Consider the following 14,996-nt stretch of genomic DNA (forward strand, 5'->3'; position numbering starts at 1 on the left):
CTATTTTGGTTTCATCATCTTGAAGCACCATCTCCATAATTGTAAAATAAATGCAGTTCATTATCATATATGTTAATGCCATTTATCTAAATAATTCAAACATTTGTAGCCTATTAGATCGAAATGTTAGTGCTTATAGGCTATTTTGCTTTGAGTAAAATCATTTTGAATACCTTGGTAACAAAAAAAAACATGAATATTTAGTTTAATTAAAAATGTTAAAGTTAAAATGTGCTCAATAGCCTTCAGTGTTGTGGCATAAACTCTAAAACGATCGAATTCGAGGTGAGACAGGCATCAATTCCTCTCTGAAACTTTTCCTCCTGAGATTTTTCAATTTATACCTGCCTGTAACGAAACATGGGCAGGCTTCTAGGAAAATTCCCTGGTTGTGTTCCAGGTAGGTAGGCTAAAATGAATTACAATTAACATTTTTGTGGCCAACCGGTTTTTCAGTTGTTTGGTCTGCCAAGAATCAGATCAGTAGCATGACCAGGGCAACTAGACCAGTAACTACTGCAGTCCAGAGGTATGGGGGTTTTCCAGGAGTGTGGAGGTAATAGTGCTATTCGTGACATTATGGGAAACAAGACAACTTCCTGCACTGTAAAAAATATGGTGCTCCTTTTACATAAAAAAATATAGGTAACTATTTGCATCAGCTCTTTAAGTAAATCCAACAAGGAGGATCTTTTAAGTATAATATACTTCGCTTTTAGTGTATGACAAACTCAAATATATTAAGTGCAAACAACTAACTGGATCTCAAAAATAAATTCCGTTCATTCTGTAAGGCGTGTATATGGGAGGCGAAGTCAAGTGCAGGAGAGCGGAGTATAATGAACAGGCGCACTTTAATACCGGTTAACATATGACAGCAACTAACACATACTAGTGCCAAAATCACGGTCTAAAACAAAAGTGCAGCGCCTGACAAATATCCACGTAACAATAAACAATCACTCACAAATACAACATGGGGAACAGAGGGTTAAAGAATAAACAAGTAAATTGATTGAGTGAAGCCAGGTGTGATAAGACAAAGACAGAACAAATAGAAAATTAAAAGTGGATCGGCGGTGGCTAGAAAGCCGGTGACGTCGACTGCCGAACGCCGCCCGAACAAGGAGAGGGACCGACTTCGGCGGAAGTCGTGACAGTACTCCCCCTTGACGCGCGGCTCCAGCAGCACGCCGACATCGGGGACGACCCAGAGGACGAGGCGCAGGGCAATCCGGATGGAGACGGTGGAAATCCCGCAGCAACGAAGGGTCCAGGACGTCCTCCACCGGCACCCAGCATCTCTCCTCAGGACCGTACCCACTCCACGAGGTACTGAAGGCCCCTCGCCCGACGCCTCGAGTCCATGATGGCTTGAACAGCATACGCCAGGGCCCCCTCGATGTCCAGAGGGTTAGGAGGACCCTCCCGCACCTCAGCTTCCTAGAGTGGACCAGCCACCACCGGCCTGAGGAGAGACACATGGAACGAGGGATTAATGCGATAATCTGGGGGAAGCTGTAACCTGTAGCATACCTCTTTCAGTCTCCTCAGGACTTTAAATGGCCCCACAAACCGCGGATCCAGCTTCCGGCAGGGCAGGCGGAGGGGCAGGTTTCGGGTCGAGAGCCAGACCTGGTGCGGTGGCGGTCGGCGCTCTCTTTTTGCCGCCTCACGGCCCATTGTAGGTGCACATGGACGGCGTCCCAGGTCTCCTCCGAGCGCTTGAACCACCGTGCGCTTAATCTCCAGACCCTGGACGTGAACTGGGGACCCCGATCAGAAACTATGTCCTCAGGCACCCCGTAGTGCCGGAAAACATGTGTGAACAGGGCCTCCGCAGTCTATAGGGCTGTAGGGAGACTGGGCAAAGAGGAGACTGCAGGACTTAGAAAACCATCCACAACGACCAGGATCGTGGCGTTGCCCTGTGATGGCGGAAGATCCATCAGGAAGTCCACCGACAGGTGCGACCAAGGCCGTTGTGGAACGGGTAAGGGTTGTAATATCCCTCTGGGCAGGTGCCTGGGAGCCTTGCACTGGGCACACACTGAGCAGGAGGAAACATAAACCCTCACATCCTTGGCCAAGGTGGGCCACCAGTACTTCCCACTAAGGCAACGCACCGTCCGACCAATGCCAGGATGACCAGAGGAGGGTGACATATGGGCCCAATATATCAAACGGTCGCAGACAGCAGACGGAATGTATAGGCGCTCAAGGTGGACACTGGGGGGGAGTGGGCTCTGTGCGTAACGCCCGCTCGATGTCCGCGTCCAGCTCCCACACCACTGGTGCCACCTTAGCGTTCTGGGAACCTGGTCTGTAGGATAGAGTGAAAACAAAACGGGTAAAGAACATTGAACCCTCGCCAGGCAAGGTGGGCTGTCTCCTCGCAGCCCAGATGTACTCCAGATTGCGGTGATCAGTCCAGATGAGAAAAGGGTGTTTAGCCCCCTCAAGCCAATGTCTCCACGCCTTCAGAGCCTTGACAACAGCAAACAGCTCCCGGTCCCCCACATCATAGTTTCGCTCTGCCGGGCTGAGCTTCTTCGAAAAGAAAGCACAGGGGCGGAGCTTTGGTGGCATGCCCGAGCGCTGAGAGAGCACGGCTCCTATCCCAGCCTCGGACGCGTCCACCTCCACTATGAACGTCAAAGAGGGATCCGGATGAGTCAGCACGGGAGCGGAGGTAAACAGAGCCTTCAGGTGACCAAAAGCCCTGTCCGCCTCAGCCGACCACTGCAGCCACAACGGTCCCCCCTTCAGCAGTGAGGTAATGGGAGCTGCTACCTGACCAAAACCCCGGATAAACCTCCGGTAGTAGTTGGCAAACCCTAGAAACCGCTGCACCTCCTTTACCGTGGTGGGAGTCGGCCAATTACGCACGGCTGAAATGCGGTCACTCTCCATCTCCACCCCTGACGTGGAAATGCGGTACCCTAGGAAGGAGACGGACTGTTGGAAGAACAGACATTTCTCAGCCTTGACGTACAGGTCATGCTCCAACTGTCGACCAAGCACCCTGCGCACCAGGGACACATGCTCCGCGCGTGTAGCGAAGTATATCAGAATGTCGTCGATATACACCACTATACCCGGAAAATCTCGTCAACAAAGGCCTGGAAGACTGATGGAGCACTCATCAACCTGTACGGTATGACGAGGTACTCATAGTGCCCTGAGGTAGTACTAAATGCCGTCTTCCACTCGTCCCCCTCCCTGATACGCACCAGATTGTAAGCGCTCCTGAGATCCAATTTTGTGAAGAAGTGCGCCCCGTGCATTGACTCGATCACACTGGCGATGAGACGCAGCGAGAAGCTGTACCTCACAGTGATCTGATTGATACGTGGATAGTCAATACACGGGTGCAGACCCCCATCCTTCTTCTTCTCAAAAAAGAAACTTGAGGAGGCAGGTGAAGTGGAGGGCCGAAAGTATCCCTGCCCCAGGGATTTGGAGACATATGTTTCCATAGCCACCGTCTCCTCCTGTGACAGAGGATACACGTGACTCCTGGGTAGTGCTGCGTCTACCAGGAGCTTTATCGCACAGTCCACCCATCGATGAGGTGGTAATTTAGTCACCCTCTTCTTACAGAAGGCGAGAGCCAAATCGGCATATTCTGAGGGGATGTGCAAGGTGGAGACCTGGTCTGGACTTTCCACCGTAGTCGCACCGATGGAAACCCCCACACACCTCCCTGAGCACTCTCGTGACCACCCCTTGAGAGCCCTCTGTTGCCACGAAATAGTGGGGTCATGACAGGCCAACTAGGGTAAGCCCAGCACCATGGGAAATGCAGGTGAATCAATAAGGAAGAGACTGATTCTCTCCTTATGACCCTCCTGCGTAACCATGTCAAGTGGAGCGGTGGCCTCCCTAATCAGCCCTGACCCTAATGGTCGACTATCTAGGGCGTGCACAGGGAAGGGCATATCCACAGGAACAAGGGGAATCCCTAAACTATGAGCAAATGAATGGTCAATAAAATTCCCAGCTGCGCCTGAATCTACTAGCGCCTTATGCTGGGAATACAGGGAAAACTCAGGAACTGAAATAAACACATACATGTGAGCAACAGGGGCTCTGGGTGAGCCTGGTGCCGATTCACCTGGGGTGACACGATATTGCCCTGCCTGCTGCCTCGACTCCTTGAGGAACCCCCCCAGCACCGACCAGCAGTGTGCCCTCTGCGGCCACAGATGGTGCAGGGAATGGCCCCTCCTCCGGTCGCCCTAAGTGCAGCACCTCCCAGCTCCATGGGCGTCGGAGCGGAGGTGCTGGGGGATGGAACTGACAGGTCCCGATCCGGACGTCCGCGGGCAGTCAGCAGGTTGTCCAACCGGATGGACAGGTCCACCAGCTGGTCCAATGTGAGGGTGGTGTCTCGGCAGGCCAACTCCCGACGGACGTCCTTGCGCAGACTGCACCTGTAGTGATCGATCAGGGCGCTGTCGTTCCATCCCGCGCTGGCGGCCGGGGTCCGGAAGTCCAAGGCGAAATCCTGCGCGCTCCTCGTCCCTTGCCTCAGGTGGAACAGATGTTCACCCGCCGCTCGACCCTCAGGCGGGTGGTCGAACACTGCCTGAAAGCGGCGGGTGAACTCTGCGTAATGGTCCAACGCCGCGTCTCCCTCACTCCATACGGCGTTGGCCCACTCCAGGGCTTTGCCTGAGAGGCAGGAGATGAGGGCGGACACACTCTCACGCCCCGAAGGAGCCGGGTAGACGGTCACCAGGTAGAGCTCCAGCTGTAGTAGAAATCCCTGGCATCCGGCAGCCGTCCCATCATACTCCTTCGGGAGCGCGAGTCGAATCCCGCTGGGACCAGGTGAAAGAGGGGTGGACAGTGGGACCTGTTGTAGTGGGGCTGGTGGAGGCGCTGAAAAACCTCCTCCTCTCTCCACCTTTGCCTTCTTGGGTACAGGAACAATGGTGGCCATCTTGAAGCATGTAGGGACAGCAGATTGGGATAGGGAGAGATTGAATATGTAAACACACCAGCCAGCTGGTCTACGCATGCTCTGAGGACGTGGCTAGGGATGCCGTCTGGGCCGGCAGCCTTGCGAGGGTTAACACGTTTAAATGTTTTACTCACGTCGGCCACGGAAAAGGAGAGTCCACAGTCCATGGTGTCACAGGTCAGGGTTTCTTCCTGGAGTGTACTACCTATGGTTGCCACTGGAGAGCACTCTTCAGTTTCCTCTAGTATCCAGGTGACCCTGATTGGGCTAATTGGGATTACCTGCTGGATGACTATTTAGGTTCCTCTGTGGACTGGGCCAGTTGCTCAGGTCTCATGGTTTGTTCAGTGATCTCGTGTGCCCTTGCTTTGTTGTTTTGCTATGAAGACCTTAAGTAAATATTCTGGATTTACCCTTACCTCTGCCTGCTGTGTTTCTCTGCGCCTGGGTCCAAGTTCGTACTAGCACTATTGTCACAGTAGACCTGAGCCCACAAAATGGACCCAACAGAGATTTCTACATCGTCCGAAGGACACTCCGAGCTCCACCACTTACGGTCGGCTCTCACTCACCATGGAACAGTGATTGGTTGCCATGAGGCGCGGCTGAAGACTTTGTCGGAGGATTTAGGAACTCTTGTTCACTCTGTAGACCGGACAGATCCCGGTCTACAGGACTCCCTCCCCTCGGGATCCTCATCTCTCAGCACTGGAGTGCTATGAGGGGCATCCTGGGAGGTGTCGTGGGTTCCTGCTCCAATATTCACTGGTCTTCGAGCTGCAGGCATCAACGTTTCCCACCGAGCGTTCCAGAGTGGCATATGTCATCTCCTTGCTCTCAGGACGAGCTCTGGCCTGGGCTACTGCCATCTGGGAGCAGCAATCAGACATTTGTTTCAATTGGCAAAGCTTCACCCAGGAGATGAGGGTTTTTGATCATCCTATCAGTGGTAGGAATGCTGCTCAAAGATTGATTGCGCTTTGGCAGGGCAGCCGGAGCATAGCTGATTACGCCATTGACCTTCGGACGCTCACCATTGACCTTCGGACGCTCGCCGCTGAGAGTGTTTGGAATATAGCGGCACTTCACTCAATCTTTCTGAATGGACTCAGCGAGGTTCTCAAGAATGAACTGGCTTCCCGGGACAACCCTGACACTCTGGAGGAGCTTATCGTTCTGGCCATCCGGATTGACAACCGGCTTCGGAAATGTCGTCATGAGAGGACGGAGAGGTCCCGAGTTGGTTCCAGTGTTTCGGGCCCCGCTGAGGGAGTCCACTCTTCATTTGTTCCAGTGCCATGTGCTGGGCCTGCTTGTCCTGCACCCCGTCAGGGTTCTCAATTCAGCTATGGTTCTCCTTCATATCCTTTAGAGGAGCCGATGCAATTGGGAGGCACCAGACTTTCCGCTCTGGAGAGTCAGATACAGTCTCCTACATCCGATATGGTACGCACCTTGCTTCCGGCCAACCTGCGGTGGGACAAGGGACAGTTGGACATTCCGGCTTTCATAGACTCTGGGGCTACCGGCTGTTTTCTGGATCGCACATTAGCTCGCCAACAGAGGCTGCCACTCACTAAACTGGACATGCCATTGTCGGTCACTGCGCTGGATGGTCTACTCCTAGGGTCTGGGAAGGTGAAGCAACTCACCATGCCTATCCAGCTACGAGTTCTGGATGACCATGTGGAGCTTATCCATTTACATCTGGTGGACTCTCCTGAGCTTCCCCTGGTTCTTGGACATCTGTGGCTTTCCACACATAATCCTCAAATTGACTGGCCTTCGGGAAGAGTTTTGGGATGGAATCCTTCATGCCAGTTCACCTACCAGCAACTCTCTCCACAGCTTTCCGGCCCTGCTCGTCTGGAGACTTCCGATCTTCCTGTTCCTCTGGGTGGGAATTACAAGCCTGATCTTTCTCGCATACCTCGGGATTACTGGGATTTGGGTCAGGTCTTCAGCAAAATAAATGGCCAACAAACTACCTCCTCACAGGCCCTACAATTGTGCCATCGACCTCCTGTCCGGCACCACTCCTCCGAGAGGAGGGCTGTATTCTCTCTCAGGTCCAGAGACTGCAGCCATGAACAGTTATATTGAGTAGGCGCTGGTGGCTGATTTGTTCGGCCATCCACTTCACTTGCAGGAGCGGGTTTTTTCTTTGTTGGGAAGAAGGATGGGGATTATGCCCCTGTATCGATTACCAGCGTTTAAAATAACATTACCATCAAGAACAGTTACCCCCTTCCTCTTATGCCATCAGCTTTTGAGAGACTCCAGGAAGCTACGGTTTTCTGTAAATTGGATTTACGGAACGCGTACAATCTGGTGTGCATCAGACAGGGACACAAGTGGAAGACAGTGTTCAACACTCCTAATGGTGATCATGAGTACCGGGTCATGCCGTTTGGACTTACTAATGCTCCAGCCATTTTCCAGGCCCTGGTCAATGATGTGCTGCGTGACTTCCTTCACCAGTTCATGTTTATGTACCTGGATGACATCCTCATCTTCTCCAAGTCCATGGTTGAACACGTCTAACATGTCCTCAAGGTTCTTCAAAGACTCCTCGCTCATCACCTGTTTGTGAAGGCCAAAAAGTGTGAGTTTCACGTTCCTCAGATCTCCTTCCTGGGGTACATTGTGTCTCAGGGCTGTGTATGGATGGACTCCCGAAAGGTAGGAGTGGTGGTCAACTGGCCGCGACACAGCATGGTCAAGCAAGTTCAGCGTTTTTTGTGTTTTGCTAATTTCTACCGGAGATTTGTGAGAAACTTTAATGCTGTGGAGGCGCCATTGACAACGCTCACCATGGGCTCGGCTGGGCATGTATGCTGGACCCCTGCTGCTGAGAAGGCGTTCCAGGTCCTGAAACGTTGGTTTTCTTCTGCACCCATTCTCGTTCATGTAGACCCTTCTCTCCCCTTCGTGGTAGAGGTGGATGCCCCTGAGGTTAGCATGGATGCGGTTCTGTCGCAGCGCCTGGTGAAAGACCAAAAGCTCCATCCCTGTGCCTTCTTCTCCAGGCATCTCACTCCAGTGGAGAGGAACTATGATGTCGGCAATCGGGAGCTTCTTGCGGTCAAACTGGCTTTGGAGGAGTGGCGGCACTGGTTGGAGGGCTCGGAACATCCCTTTACGGTTTGGACTGACCACAAGAACTTGGCCTACATCCAGGAGGCTAAACGCCTCAACCCCCAACAGGCTCGTTGTGCTCTCTTCTTCACTCGGTTCAGATTCACGTTATCTTACCGTCCGGGGTCTAAGAACGTGAAGCCGGATGCCCTTTCTCGCCTGTTCCCCAGCTCCAGTGAGGATCGGCTGCTTGAATCCATCATCCCCAGGGCGCTCATCCTCGCGCCGGTGTCCTGGGGTATAGAGACTGTAGTGAGGTAGGCAGTTCCAGACAGCTGTCCATCTAACAGACTTTTTGTTCCTCTTGGGGCACGGTCCACTTCAGTGGGCTCACTCGTCGCGTCTCACCTCTCATCCGGGAGGGCAGCAAATGCTAGAGTTTTTTTTGAGGAGGAAGTAATAGTGGCCCTCGCCAGAGGCGGACACTCTGTGGCTGCCTGTCCGACATGCGCCCGGAACAAGACTCCTCGGCAGCAGCCTCTGGGGCTTCTTCATCCGCTGCCAACACCTTCTCGACCATGGTCCCGTCTCTCTATGGATTTCATCACGGGCCTTCCATCCTCAGAGGGACACACGATCATCCTGGTCATTGTGGACTGCTTTTCCAAGGTGGCACATTTCATTCCGCTGCCTAAGCTTCCATCTGCCCGTGGGACTGCTCAGCTAGTCATTCAGAATGTTTTCCGCCTTCACAGACTTCCTCTGGACATAGTCTCCGACCGGGGTCCCCAGTTTGCCTCCAGATTTTGGAGGTCATTCTTTACTCTTCTGGGGTCATCAGTCAGTCTGTCCTCGGGTTATCACCCTCAGTCCAATGGTCAAACTGAGCAGGTGAACCAGGATCTGGAGACCGCCTTACGGTGCTGTGTGTCTGTCAACCCTGCCACTTGGAGTCAGCACCTTCCCTGGGTGGAGTATGCACACAACACTCTCCAGTGTTCCTTCACTGGCCTGTCACCATTCCAGGTGTTGTACAGGGCCACATTGGTGGCACTGTGTTATCATCAAAGCGTGCGAAGAATGTGTTTAGCCTGTCCGGAAGCAAGACGTCGGTCTCGGCGACATTGCTGGTTTTCCTTTTGTAGTCCGTGATTGTCTGTAGTCTCTGCCACATACGTCTCGTGTCTGAGCCGTTGAATTGCAACTCCACTTTATCTCTATACTGATGTTTAGCTTGTTTGATTGCCTTGCAGAGTAAATAACTACACTGTTTATATTCTGCCATATTACCGGAGTGAATAACTACACTGTTTATATTCTGCCATAAAACAGTGCCCTTCAGTATCTTTCCCAGCACAGGAATAAAAAGTCCTTCCTCCTCCAATTGTGCAAGATCTTTTAAAAGTGGTTCTAGCACCTTTCCATATCTAACAGCCTTGAAGAGAACAGCTAAGTAAATAGACTTGAGTGTATACCTAAACTGTAATGGGACCTTTGCTAACACCCAATAGACTCCTGTGATTTTGTGCTTTTTGTGGGATATTCCAAGGGGATTGCACACTTCAAAGTCAACAACATAGAGAAGTAAAGATAAACATTTCAGTGAAATGTGTGTCATCATAAAAAGACTTGTATCGAGAAACTATTTTTTTAAAAGCTTTCTCCTGAATGTCCTTGTTGCTCAATACTTGTAATAGTGACTGTGGAATAGGAACATACTGAAAGCTTCTTCCTTTCTTTGCATCAACTATATATTCTACCGGCTCCACCACAAAGTTTTTCTTAAACTCCTTCCGCTTGTACGGTGTGGCGAGGGGTCCATCCGGCTCTAAAACTGTGCTCATGGGATTTGTCTCACAGACATCTTAAACCAAATCTGAGATCATGTCATTGTCAATGACACAGCCATGTTCCCTGACACAGAGCACGATATGTACTGCAGCTCCTCTACTACCTCATTGATACACTTGTTTGACATGTTGTAAATAGTTTCCAATTTGAGCAAAAGGTGACCTTTTTTTTGCTCAATGTCATTTTGCAATTCTGGTTCTTCTAAAGTTTACTCCTCTTCATGGACTTGTGTATTTGAATGTTCAATATGTTTTTGTATGACTCCAGTTCTAAAGTTGCCCAGAGAATGAGGATTGTGTTTTCAACTCCTATGAGATGTAAAGGTACCATATACATTTGTTCTAAATCCGCACTTGTCAAATACGCAGAGGACAGTTTCGTGTTTCTTTAGATAGTTTCCAAGGTGTTAAAAAAAAAACTTGTCTGTTGAGAAACTGCAAGCTCTGCAAATTTCACATTTAAAAGAAAAGACCTCTCCTGGCCTTACTGACTTGTCAGTTGCATGTTGCCTTGACAAATGTACCTTAAGGGGACCCCATGTTTTGAAGGAACAGATGCAATCTGGTTGGAGGCAGGGCAGTGGTTGATTGTCCATGTCTCAGTCTATAGTGTTTCAAAAGTTCTGTTTGTTTGAACGCAGCAAAACTTCAGATCTTACATTGCATGTGCCGCCTGATCCCCATGGAACTTAGATAAAATCAATAATTTTTTGTGTATACATAAGAACTACAAAAGCTCAAAACATATTATTACTTACACATCCCATATGTTCTCATTCTAAAATAAGGAACACATTGTCAATACCTGCCTCGGCAACAATGCATTGTGTAAAACACTAATAGGGCCCTATGAAATCCTTGTTATTTTTTCCCAAATGTGGTTTTATTTTCCGGAATTCAGTGTAAACTTTTTGTTGCCTAACATGTTCAATCCATTTGGTTGATTTAAAAATACAGTATATATGTAATACCTATTATTCACACTAATGTTGGGTTACTGTAATAAAAATATCCTGTGTATCCTGTCTGAGGGGTACCGTGTATTCTGTTGAAATTTCTGGATTCCATAGGATTCTGTCTGAGTTTTCCGCATTGCCCTACAAGCCCTAATGTGAGCTACAATGAAAATACGCAGACATTTGAATACATTTACATACCTTGTCAATGTATTCTGGAAAATATGGTCTGTCCAGTATTCAGGAATGTATGAATACCTATACCTAAAGAAGAGGAGTTGAATTAAAATCTATGACAATGTCAGGAAAATGACTTCAGCTTTAGCTAGTTAGCTAAACGGATACATTGCAATCCTAGCTGACTTAGATAACAAGCAACTCTTCCATCTTACTAGCCAGCCCAGTTATTTAATTTAGCTAGTTTGGCTGTTAGATTATTGACTAGATAACTACTGCACAAGGTCAACGTTTGCAGTGCTGCCTTGAACATGTTGTCAATACGTGTACAACAAGAAGGTTTCTGCAAGGACAGGTGTAGCTAGATAGCTAGGTGTAGTTAGCTAGCTAGCTACGTATTGTTCGTTCCTGTCTCTGCCTGGCCAGCTTGCCTAGCAGGCAAACATTAAATTGTAGGGGCACCATGTGTTCAGTTCTACTGTAATGTTTGCTGATTATGCATTTTTTGGTAAGCTAGGTAGCTAATATGTTACATAGCTATTTCGGCTAATATAAACCTTACAAAAAAATAACAAAGGTTAGAAACAGCGCTGAGGTGAGTAAATGCACTGCTAACTTACTAGCTAGTAGCATGCCCACCACTAGCTGACTATACAGACACCACAGCTGTTAACTAGCTAGCTTATCAACGTGCAAATATATAACATACTCTGGCAACATAGCGAGCTAAAGGCTTTTCATACTTGAAGAATATTATTTAACGTTTTCCACTAATATTTTTTACATTTCATTGAAAATATGTGTAGAGAGATCCAAACTACATTACAAGTTATAATTTGGTCCTTACCTGCCACATGGCCATTCCAGAGGACAAAGATCAAGACGACGTCCGTTGAACTTTTCCAAGCACAATTGACGTTCAGAACTAGATCTAGCATGTCAGTCCAACATAATAATGATAATTTGAATATTCTATTTTTAAGTTGTTGGTTGTTACTTAGAAATATTTGTTCAAATTTAGCAGCATATTACCTTGGATTTTTATTTTCAAAAGCCAGTCTTTTTCAACACACATAATTTAGGTACTATATACAAAACTGTAAGTAAAACCAGAAACCTATTATTTTAAGTAAAAATCAATCAATCAAATGTATTTATAAAGCCCTTTTTACATCAGCCAATGTCACAAAGTGCTGAACAGAAACCCAGCCTAAAACCCCGAACAGCAAGCAATTCAGATGTAGAAGCACGGTGGCTAGGAAAAACTCCCAATAAAGGCAGGAACCTACAAAGAAACCTAGAGGGGAACCAGGCTCCGAGGGGTGGCCAGTACTCTTCTGGCTGTGCCGGGTGGAGATTATAACAGTACATGGCCAAGATGTTCAAACGTTCATAGATGACCAGCAGGGTCAAATAATAATAACCACAGTGGTTGTAGAGGGTGCAACAGGTCAGCGCCTCAGGAATAAATGTCAGTTGGCTTTTCATAGTCGATCATTCAGAGTTCGAGACAGCAGGGACAAGGTAACATGTCCGGTGTACAGGTCAGGGTTCCATAGCCGAAGGCAGAACAGTTGAAACTGGAGCAGAAGCACAACCAGGTGGACTGGGGACAGCAAGGAGTCATCAGTCCAGGTAGTCCTGAGGCATGGTCCTAGGGCTCAGGTCCTCTGAGAGAAGAAAAATAGAAGGAGAGAAAGACAATTAGAATGAGCATACTTAAATTCACACAGGACACCGGATAAGACAGGAGAAATACTCCACATATAACAAACTGAACCTAGCCCCCCGACACAAACTAGTGCAGCATAATTACTGGAGGCTGAGACGAGGGGTCGGGAGACACTGTGGCCCTGTCCGACTATACCCCCTGACAGGGCCAACCAGGCAGGATATAACCACCCACTTTGCCAAAGCACAACCCCACACCACTAAAGGGATATCTTCAGCCACCAACTTACTACCCTGAGACAAGGAAAAGTATAGCCCACGAAGATCTCCCCCACGGAATGAACCCGAGGGGGGCGTCAACCTGGACAGGAAGATCACGTCAGAGTAGGGCTGGGCGAAATGGCCAAAATCTCATATCCGATATACAGTTGAAGTTGGAAGTTTACATACACTTAGGTTGGAGTCATTAAAACTCATTTTTCAACCACTCCACAAATTTCTTGTTAACAAAGTGTAGTTTTGCAAGTCGGTTAGGACATCTACTTTGTGCATGACACAAGTAATTTTTCCAACAATTGTTTAACCTGTTTGGGCTTGCCCCCCTTCTTCTCAATTTCCGCCTGAAGACATACCCTAATCTAACTGCCTGTAGCTCAGGCCCAGAAGCAAGGATATGCATATTCTTGGTATCATTTGAAAGGAAACACGCTGAAGTTTGTGGAAATGTGAATGTGAATTGAATGTAGGAGAATATAACACAATAGATCTGGTAGAAGAAAATACAAGGAAAAAACATACGTTTTCAGTTTTTTATTGTTGTTGTATCATCTTTCAAATGAACAAGAACAGCCAAACATTCAGATAGGATGCTGGGGATACTTTCAATGAAGAACATAAGAGGGCAACAGTAGTTGAGCAAAGTTTCAGACAGATAACTTCAGGAATGAGTGAGCTACATGACTGAGCATGAAGTCACCCAGGTGTCCCACACAAGTTGCCCAAAAGTTGCCCAAAAGTGGCCGAATTTGTACAGTGATACATTTTGATGCAAATAACTATACACAAAATACTACATTTATTTTTTTTGAAAAATTGATACAAAATAACAAGGGTAACTATTTACACACTTTGAATTCACAATATTGTGCTGCTGATGCCATAGCCCATAGCAGTCTCTTTCTGGGTCACCGAACAAGTGGTGCAGGTGCCGGGGGATTTCATGTGGCAAAGAGCACAACGACACCTCCCTACTGTGACATTTTTGTTTTGAGGCACATTCATGTCTGCAGAGATGAATGTGGGCATGTGAACACCACTGGTTGAAGGAGCAGAAGGGACAGAGGTAGAGGGGACAGAAGGTGATGGAGTGGACTTGCTGTAGCTAGCAAGCTCCTGGATGAGCAGCTCTCTGAAGGCTAGCTGTGAGATGGGGGGCTGTCCACAGCTCTTAGCCATTTCCTTCTGGAGGATGAATGAATTCACCACAGCAATGTCAATGAAATGATAGAACAATGTCTTGTACCATTTCATTGTCTTGTGGAGAACATTCTAGTAACCTATCAGCGCGTCTGACAGGTCCACACCTCCCATGCTCTTGTTGTAATCCTTCACAGCAGCTGGAAAGGGGACATTTTTGGTGGTCCATGCCCCAGTAGCGTCCTTCACATGCCTGACAACGTGATCGCCACTGAAGGACTTGTGGATAGTGGTGCACATGACCACCTCTCTGGTATCCATCCACTTCACAAAGAGCAGGCCATCTTCACGAATCCATCGCATGGTACCCTGATCAGCCCGCTTAGGCATGTCGTTCACCTTGGTTTTTGGAAAGCCCACTCTGTTGGTACGAATGGTGCCACAAGCCCACAAGCTGGATACTTCCTCAGGTCTGTAAACAGGGTAGGGCTTGTGTAGAAGTTGTCCACAAACAGTTTGTAGCCCTTCCCCAGCAATTGAAAATCCAATAACTCCATAACGGAATCATAGCTAAGTCCCTTACCGGTTGCAAAACGGCTCTTCCCCTCATAAACAAAAAAATTGCACGTGTATGCACACGCAGAATCAGCCAAAACAAACAGTTTGTAACCCCATTTAGTAGGTTTGTTACGCAAGTAATGTTTGAGGCCAATTCTGGCCTTTGAGGCTACCATCCTCTCATCTATGGAGAGGTTCTGGGCAGGCTGAAAATAGGTCTTGAAGGCCTCAACCACGTTGTGGTAGAGAGGTTGGATTTTGCAGAGCCTATCAAACCTTGCTGTGCCTCTCCTCTTCTCATTATCCTCATCAACTTCTGGG

General features: G+C 48.4%; 1 long non-coding RNA gene across 1 annotated transcript; it reads right to left on the minus strand.

The window, feature by feature from the left end:
• Positions 1-835: 835 nt before the first annotated feature.
• LOC106581269 (uncharacterized) lies at positions 836-11,966 on the minus strand. Its single transcript, XR_001323058.1, has 3 exons — positions 11,878-11,966; positions 11,055-11,117; positions 836-1,468 (listed from the first exon to the last, which is right to left on the minus strand). It is a non-coding gene; the product is annotated as an uncharacterized lncRNA (long non-coding RNA).
• Between the last annotated feature and the right edge of the window lie 3,030 nt (positions 11,967-14,996).

Source organism: Salmo salar, chromosome ssa20, assembly GCF_905237065.1.
Source record: "Salmo salar chromosome ssa20, Ssal_v3.1, whole genome shotgun sequence".
Lineage (NCBI taxonomy): Eukaryota > Metazoa > Chordata > Actinopteri > Salmoniformes > Salmonidae > Salmo > Salmo salar.